The sequence below is a fragment of the Petromyzon marinus genome, unplaced genomic scaffold (genome assembly GCF_048934315.1).
Source record: "Petromyzon marinus isolate PM22_M1 ecotype Great Lakes invasive population unplaced genomic scaffold, UKy_Petmar_22M1.pri1.0 PM_Scaffold_28, whole genome shotgun sequence".
Classification (NCBI taxonomy): Eukaryota; Metazoa; Chordata; class Hyperoartia; order Petromyzontiformes; family Petromyzontidae; genus Petromyzon; species Petromyzon marinus.
The window spans coordinates 930,636-940,018 of NW_027423257.1; the positions used below are offsets into that span (position 1 = coordinate 930,636).

A 9,383-nucleotide genomic window follows, 5' to 3' on the forward strand; every position below is an offset into this window, starting at 1 on the left:
CTTGTGAACCTCGAAACCTTAACATTCTACAACCCTAAATCCCTAACCTAAGTCCCAACCCATCTAAACCCCAACCCTCTCAACATCTAACTAACCCCAAACCCTCAACACCTAACCCTCTAATCCCCTCACCGTTTAAACCCCTATACCCCTACAACCCAAACCCTAAACACCCCCTAACCCTCAAACCCTTATACCACTAAACCCGTAACCCTCTAAACCCCCAACTCTCCAATCCCATAATAAACGCTTTTTTATGCGGTAAGATCGTGTAAATATAAATGTCTTAAAACCCGTCACCACCCGACACGGCCAATTAATAAAGTTTGTCACGTGAACAAAAGTGCCAATTAGTTTCTACTTTGGCACATCAGTGTGTTGGAGACTAACCCAAATAAACCTTTATTATGCATAACGCCTCAACCCCATAACTCCCCCTGCGCCACCCCCCATGTCCCCCTCACCCCCCACACCCCCCTCGCCCCCTCACCTTCCCCCGCAGCTACTTCCGCTGAGGCCGGGGCGAGTGGAGGCGGTGCTGTGGATTGTGGGTGGCGAGAGGCTGATTTGGAATCCCTCTCACGGTCACCGTCGGTGGCTCACGAGCTTCTGAAGTGGCGGCTCGCTGGCTGGGCCTCCTCTACATCGACTCAGCCAGAAGAAGGTGTGAACCAAGCGTGGTGTGGACACATCAGCAGTGGCGGTGGTGGGGGGGGGGAGTCAAAGGAGGGACCTGGCCCACAGGTGCCTCCTTTGTTTCACTCCCCCCGTGTCTCCCTCTTTCTCCCCCTGTCTCCCTCCTCTCTCTCCCTGTGTCTCCATCCTCTCTCTCCCCGTGTCTCCCTTCCTCCTCCATCTCCCCGTGTCTCCATCCTCTCTCTCCCCGTGTCTCCCTTCCTCCTCTCTCCCCATGTCTCCATGTCTCCTTCTCTCTAGGTGGTGCAGGTTCAGGAGTTTACTGGCTGTACTCCGACCTTTGGCCTTGGCTGTCACCCAAGTGGGATTGTCACACAGCAGTCAACCCATAGCATCAGTATCTGTCCCATGACCTCCTCTTGCACCTAGCCTGGCACAGCAGTCAACCCATGGCACCTGGCTCTGTTCCGTGACCTCCTCCTGCACCTAGCCTGGCACAGCAATCATCCCATGGCACCTGGGTTGTTGTGATGACATCACCGTCATGTAGTGGCGAATTACGGCTGTTGTCATTGTGAGTTTGTAGGCTTGTGAGTAATGGTGCATGTGTGACTTTCATGACGTGTGTTAGAGTAGGATGGTAGGGGTGTGTTTTTGAGGGTGAGTGTGTGAGTATCATGGTGAGTGTGAGGGTATGTGAGTATCATGGTGAGTGTGTAGGTGTGTGAGTATCATGGTGAGTGACCTGGTCAAGGCCTATGATACCATCAGTAGGCCTGGGCTCTGGGTCGTTCTTCGTGCTTTTGGAGTACCTGACCCTCTGCTCACGATTATTAAGGACCTTCATAATGGTGAGCGGGCCCGGGTAAAACTACGTGGCCGGGAGTCAGAGCCATTCCCTGTACACCTTGGGGTGCGACAGGGATGTCCTCTGGCTCCCACATTATTTAACATCTATTTTGACCACGTAGTTCGTGAAGCCTTCAATAGCTGTACCGGGGGAATCTCCATATGGTACAGATATAATGGGAGGCTGATCGATGCCCGGGTGCGGTCAAGGGATGGCTCCCTATTGCTCAACTACGTTATGTATGCTGATGATTTGGTAATAGCTGCTCAGTCAGAGGAGGAGTTGGAGACGCTGCTGCTGAGACTGGAGCATGCCACTAAGAGGTGGGGCCTTACCATCAGCCCCACCAAAACTAAGCACCTGCCTGGGTATTTTGTACCATCGGACACTCCACCCCCACAACTCATGATCGGTGATGGGGCAGTTGTGGAGAGAGTGGAGAGTTTCCCATACCTGGGCAGTGTGCTTATGACTGGCTCCAGTTTAACAGCAGAGGTCTCACTCCGAATCAGTCGAGCGGCAATATCTTTTCATCGGTTGTGTAACGCTGTGTGGAAGCTACCTGGTCTGTCGCTCCGCACTAAGCTGCAGGTCTTCTCGGCCACGGTCATTCCCTCCCTTCTCTACGCTTGCGAAACGTGGACCCCCCTAATGGAACATCTTTGCCGGTTAGAAACATTTAGGCTGGCCTGCCTACGATCCATCCTGGGTTTAACCAGACTGGATTGTGTGAGGAGCTCACAAATCCTTGAAAGATCTGGGCAAGGTCCCATCGGTGAGCTCCTCCGGCGGGCAAGGCTGCGATGGCTGGGTCATGTAGCCCGCATGCCCAGCCACCGCATGCCGAAACAGCTTTTGTTCGGCCGGATTGAGGGGGCAAAGGGGGCGCGGCACGGGCTAGAGAAGAGATGGAGTGATGTGGTACAGGAGGACGTGGAGCTGAGTGGACTTGCCGATGACTGGTAGCAGCGGTGTCAAGATCGGCCTCTGTGGAGGAGGCTCGTGAAGGATGCTACTGGGCAGTTGGAGGTAGTCGCCCTCCAACAACAACGGAGGGCGGAGGAGCGACGCTCACAACAACGAGCCGAGCGCCGGGTGGCTAAAGCACAGCAGGTTGGCACAGTTGGGGGCACAGGTGGTGCATCAGCCAGTCATCTCAGTCAGTCGACCCGTGGCACCTGGGTCTGCCCCGTGATCTCCTGCCAGCGGGCGTTCGACACTTCACGTGGCCTCAGGGTGCACATAGCCTGGCACAAGCGTCGTGGTGACGTCACCGCCACTTAGTGGCGAATGGCGGTTGTTGTTGTTGTGTGGGTGTGTAAGTATCATGGTGAGTGTGCGTGTGTGTTAGATGGCTGGCAATGTTGATGGGTGGTGATGATGATGCAAGCCTTTTGCTAGAGAATGGCACACTGAAACTAATATCACGTAGCTATTTCTGAGTACCCTTCAAGTGCTGTCTGGTCCACATCGTAAAGGGCAGGACTTTCCCACCTGTTCTTTATTTAAGAGCAACGTTGGTCACAACAATGTTGTTTCTTCTTACAGCTGGAATTTATCCTAAGTACATGGAGAACCACATTGCAGCCATGTGATAGTTTATGTTGTGCAGTGAATGATGACCGGGCTGAGACCATTAACTCGCTAGACTTGAGAATATGCTTTGATCACAGGCTGCTGCCTGGATTCAAACCCAGGTACTCCGTGGTGCCAATTCAGTGCTTTGACCACTAGGTCCATGGGCCGCCTCTAAACATCCCCCACGTTAAAGACATAAGCAGCAACCTGTTTAGTGAGCAGCAGCATTCTTTGAATATTTTGCCAAAGCAATTGGGATTGTGGAGCAGTGGCACAGTCCTGCATTTGCTTTCTCTTTAATCCACCAAACGCAACTTGCCGCTCGATTGTTGTGCACCCATTTTCACTGGTTGGTGCACAGAGGCAGGTGGATTTAAGATACTCAATCATTTGTTTCAACTGCTGTGGCAGATAGTGGAGCAGAGGGGCAGTGGAGCGGTGGGGCAGTGTAGCAGTTTGGCAGAGGAGGGGCGGATTTGTCGGGAAGAAGGCGAATCACCTGAATGTTTTCCCACCACTGCTTGTATGTGCTCTGAAGAAGAACCATTTCGTAAAACGTCTCTTATCTATTTGTCCTTGTACCGCCGCAAACATAGCCGGGATACCGCACACACGAGCCAAGGCACATTTAACCAACCCAGGCAGCACTCGCAAGAAATGCAACTTTACGTTGTGTCCTCATGGGTTGATTTCACAGAGTTTATAGTCACAACAATAACAACAATGATATTGATCCTAATTCTTAACAGGGTGGCCTTGAGACTTGGCACGTGCAGGTTTTGTTCATTGTCTGCACCAGACCCCTCCAGCTCTCTCACACTGGGTCAGCTGCCCCTTCCACGTCCTGGAAAGCATGGCAAGGTCATCCCATGAGGACTGCCCCTAATGAAAACCAGCATGGAAGGGGCCCAGTGTGGGGCCGGCTATGCTTATGGCATAGTGCCGTGTGTATGTGTGATGTGAGGTGTCCTGATAGCAGTCATTCTCCCCTGTAGTCCTGACATCTTCTGCTCAGCTTCATTCCCCAGCTGTGGTCCCAGTGGCACAGTCTCTCTGGGGAACCGTGCGGTGTGTGTGTGTGGCGTGTGTCACGGGGTGGGTGGGTCGTATGGTGATAGCGGTCATTGTTGGCACCGATCCACGACCACCGCCACCACGCCTACTCCTCCATCTCCTCCTCCTTTGTCTCATCCTCCTCCACCTCCTCTTCATCCTCCACCACCATCTTCTCCCCCTTCTCTGTTTTCTCCGTTCTCTCCTCATCCTCCTCATCCTCCTTGTCCTCGGGAGGTGGTAGAGGTGGTGGTGGAAGCAGCGGTGGTGGCGGAGGTGGTGGAGGTGATAGCGGTGGAGGTGATAGCGGTGGTAGCCGTGGTGACGGTGGTGTTTGCCATGGTGGTGGCTGTGATGGCGGTGGCGGTGGTGGCGGAGGTGGCAGTGGTGGTGGTGGCGGTAGTGTCAGTTGCAGTGGTAGCGGCAGAGGTGGTGGTTGCTGCGGTGGTGTTTGCGGTGGCGCCACCTCTGTCTTCTCCATCTTCTCTGCCTCCACCACCACCATTGTTTCCGCTTTGTCCGTCGTCTCCATCTCCTCCACCACGACCATCTGTTCATCCTTTGTTGTCTCCTTGCCTTCCGTCTCCGTATTGTCTTTATCCTCTCCCTCCGTGTTCTCCTCCATTGTCACCATCACAATCTCGTCCTCCTTTGCCTTCTCTTCCTCCGATTTCTCCTCCTCTGTCTCTACCTCATCCTCCATCATCTCCTCCACCTCTTCTTTCGACTCCTCCACAACATCTGACTTCACTTCAAAGGCCTGGACAAGTGAGGAGGAGGGCTGCACTGGCTTAGATCAGTGAAGAGACAAACATGACACCGTTTCACCTTCCTGCTACGGCAGACATCGCCATCTCCCCATCCGTGGGTGGAATGTGTGGTGGATTCATTCGAGCTTAATATAAACAGCAGTAACGACATGGCCAGTGAGTGTGCTTGGTATTGGCGCTGCCATTCTCATGGGGCAAGGCTATCCTTGAGATAGGTGCAGCTGTGTCTCACACAGACTGTTGTAGTTTCACAGTAGTGGGTGGCGTTGCTGTGTAAATTTAGCTGATTCATTTTTAGTGATATTTTTATGTGTCATTCTCCCCTTGGACATAGTGGCCTAAGCATTTAAAATTACATCGGTGGAGATCCTGAACATCCGCTGTGACGGAATGGGTGTGTATCTTTGTGGTTAATGCAGCGGCAGTAATAGCCAGGGCGGGAAGCAAGATCTGAACTGTAAGCGGTGAGCGATGAGTGTGCGACCCTTTGGCTGCTTCAACCCATCCAAAGATTTCGATAAAATATCCGACAGTGATTTGAGGTCGACAAAGCCGCCTCCCTTGACGTCAAAGGCATCTCAGAGTGCAATGAGCGCAATGAGCCACTCACATCTCGCATCTCAACGCATTTGAAATTGGACACCCCTCCCAGTGGTAGCTGTCTCTGTGCATTCCAAGGCAACTTGGCAGCTGGCCTGTAAACAGTCATAAGAAGTCTGCCAAAATATCACGGTGTCTACATAAGGGAGAACCCATGGGTACCCCCATGGGTTCTCCCTTATCACCAGTGATAGCCAATGTTTTCATGGAGAAATTTGAATCAGACGCCATCCAGACTTCCACCCTCAGACCTTCCCTGTGGAAGAGATATGTAGACGACACTTTCGTCATTTGGCCACATGGCCTCCCAGCTTTGAACCTCTTCCTACACCACATTAATTCCAGACGTCCCGCCATCAAATTCACCATGGAAGTGGAGAAAGACGGCAAGTTGCCGTTCTTGGATGTTCTGTTTGAGAGGAGACCTGATTGCTCATTGGGACATTCTGTCTATAGGAAACCCACCCACACAGATTCCTACTTGAAACCTGATTCCCACCACCACCCGACTCAAAAGAATTCTCTCATCAAAACGTTATACCACAGGGCTCATTGTATTTCGGACCAACACCTCCTGGCCAGTGAATTAAAACACGTATATATGGCCCTCAAGAGAAACGGATACTCTGACCATACCATCCGCCAAGCTGTTTCTCCCTCCATACAGAAACAACCACTTGATACTCCGGTCAAAACCATCACACTACCATATATAGCAGGCGTTACTAAAAAGATCTCCAAAATTCTAAACAAACACAAGATCCTGGTCCGGTTCAATACAGTACACAAAATCCGTGACCTGATCCCATCCGTGAAGGATGTCATTCCTGATTTACAGTACTCCGGGGTTTACAAATTGAGCTGCACTTGTGGTGATTGCTATATCGGGGAGACGAAACAACATGTCTCTGACCGAATTCGCCAGCACAAATCAGATTTGAAACACGGCAGAACGAATTCTGCCGTAGCTGATAATTGTTTCAACGCTGTGGTTGATCACGATATAATTTTCTCCGATACCAAGGTCCTTTGCAAACCGACAGGTTATCATCAGAGATTTGTTCACGAGGCAATTCAGATCTACAAACACAGACACAATTTCAACCGAGAAGATGGTTTCAAATTAAGCAACCATTGGAAAGATGTTCTAAATCGAACCAAACATTAAACTAATTTCAATGGTACAGTATATTTATTTCAAATAGTGGCTCTCCAAACTTCCAAGGTCGTGATTTTTGTTGTTTTATTTTTTACCTACGTGACTTTACCTAATAGAACCAATGAGTATGGATCCTTGCAGGCACGAAAGCTTCAAATCTAAATTTCAATGGTACAGTATATTTATTCTAGTAGTGGTATTCCAAACTCCCAGGGTGGTGTATTATCATCTTGTGCTAATTCCAAGCTTTGTCAGTGGTGCGTTTGATGCTAATTTTCTTTGTCAGGGCGTTTGCTGTTTGCCCCCTCACAGCTTAAAGGGAGGCGACCAGCGCTTGGCTTTCTTCACTCCAACGCTGTCCGCTGGACAGGTTGGTCCCTTCACCTGATGAAGGCCGTGATTTTTGTTGTTTTAATTGTTTACCTACATGACTTTACCGAATAGAACCAAAGATAATTGAGCAGCGCGCTAACCACTACACTACCACTACACTACCACTACACTACCACTACACTACCACTAAGCTACCACTACACTACCACTACACTACCACTACACTACCACTACCCTACCAGTACACTACACTACCAGTAAACTACCACTACACTACGCATGTCCATACGCACAGCAGTGTAATAGGATAACAGCGTTTTGTGATTATTTTCACAGGTTAAACATAAGAACACTGAAGGACTTCATGACGATGACAAAAATGCACGCCATTCTAATGCATTCTGCATTCAATTACTACTGATATTGAGAAACTTGGCCTCGTGTTCAGCTTGGCCTCAGGTTCAGTAAATATTGTTTATGTGCGTCAAGTCTTTTTCAAGTCCATACTTCCATTTATTTGCCTTTTGCCGCAACGTACTGGGTCAGATTATCCTGCGCATTTGTAAAATATCTCTCATAATCCCCCCTGGGGATGCAAATCTTCGGTTCTAGACGTCGCCTTTCATGAACGTTGCATTCACTTGTTGATTTCGTAAATTTACAATCCGCATATTAATCAGCGCTCTTAAGCTAATGTGGTCATTATACTTATGCCTATGTGTGCTGTATTGTTTTAGGAATGGCCCATTTTTGTTTTTCATTTTGTAGTGGTGTTTTGTGTTGAGTTCCGTCTCTTGAGTGTTTAAGTTTATTCTAGACTTCGTCACGTTAAGGTGGTGCTTTGTAGTCCTTTGTAGTCCTATTGACGAATATCTTAAATCGAAAAGGACGTCAATTGGAAATGATTAATCGACGTTAACGTGTTTGATTTGAGAATATTTTATAACTGTTGAATTCCTGAAAGTGAAATAATTTTCCTAGTTCCTTAACTGTTTGACCAAGCTAATTAATACAGATTTTGATGCGAGTTTTAACATTAAAATTCTTGCAGATGAATTAAGACCTGATTTGTTTTTAAAGATGACTGATCGTACATTATTGATACCATATTCTTCCTTAAAAAAAAACACGGACGAGTAGACATGCACACGAGTGTGTATCCAAACACGACTTTATATACAGCGGTGGGCATTCACTTACGAGTGTGCATATACAGGGGTGTACATACATACAGAGATACAATGCAGTGTACATGCACAGCAGTGTACACAGCAGTGTATGTACACAAGGATTGCGTTCCAATGCGAACACGACCGATTGTACCTACATACATATGCACACAAACGTGTACATACACAGACGAGTGCTCGTCTTGTGGTGTTTCCTATATTATGGTTTGTTATACATACACGCAGAAGTACATATATACACACGTGAGTGTACATACACAGCAGTGTACACACGCGCGAGTGTGCATGCACAGCAATATTATCGTTAATATTTTTTTGCAGATGAATACAAATCAGATTTTTTAAAGTTTTCTGATGGTTCGTTAACTGTACAATGCTTACAACAACAACAACCGCCATTCGCCACTAAGTGGCGGTGACGTCACCACGACGCTTGTGCCAGGCTATGTGCACCGTGAGGCCACGTGAAGTGTCGAACGCCCGCTGGCAGGAGGTCACTGGGCAGACCCAGGTGCCACGGGTCGACTGACTGAGATGACTGGCTGATGCACCACCTGTGCCCCCTACTGTGCCAACCTGCTGTGCTTTAGCCACCCGGCGCTCCGCTCGTTGTTGTGAGCGTCGCTCCTCCGCCCTCCGTTGTTGTTGGAGGGCGACTGCCTCCAACTGCCCAGTAGCATCCTTCACGAGCCTCCTCCACAGAGGCCGATCTTGACACCGCTGGTACCAGTTATCGGCAACTCCACTCAGCTCCACGTCCTCCTGTACCACATCACTCCATCTCTTCTCTAGCCCGTGCCGCGCCCGCTTAGCCCCCTCAATCCGGCCAAACAAAAGCTGTTTCGGCATGCGGTGGCTGGGCATGCGGGCTACATGACCCAGCCATCGCAGCCTTGCCTGCCGGAGGAGCTCACCGATGGGACCCTGCCCAGATCTTTCAAGGATTTGTGAGCTCCTCACACAATCCAGTCTGGTTAAACCCAGGATGGATCGTAGGCAGGCCAGCCTAAATGTTTCTAACCGGCGAAGATGTTCCATTAGGGGGGTCCACGTTTCGCAAGCGTAGAGAAGGGAGGGAATGACCGTGGCCGAGAAGACCTGAAGCTTAGTGCGGAGCGACAGACCAGGTAGCTTCCACACAGCGTTACGCAACCGATGAAAAGATATTGCCGCTCGACTGATTCGGAGTGAGACCTCTGCTGTTAAACTGGAGC

General features: G+C 49.7%; 1 long non-coding RNA gene across 1 annotated transcript; it reads left to right on the forward strand.

Annotated features, from left to right (window-relative positions):
- Positions 1-434: 434 nt before the first annotated feature.
- Positions 435-8,035, forward strand: LOC142923087 (uncharacterized). The gene is made up of 3 exons (XR_012940508.1): positions 435-664; positions 6,933-7,016; positions 7,316-8,035. It is a non-coding gene; the product is annotated as an uncharacterized LOC142923087 (long non-coding RNA).
- Positions 8,036-9,383: the final 1,348 nt, after the last annotated feature.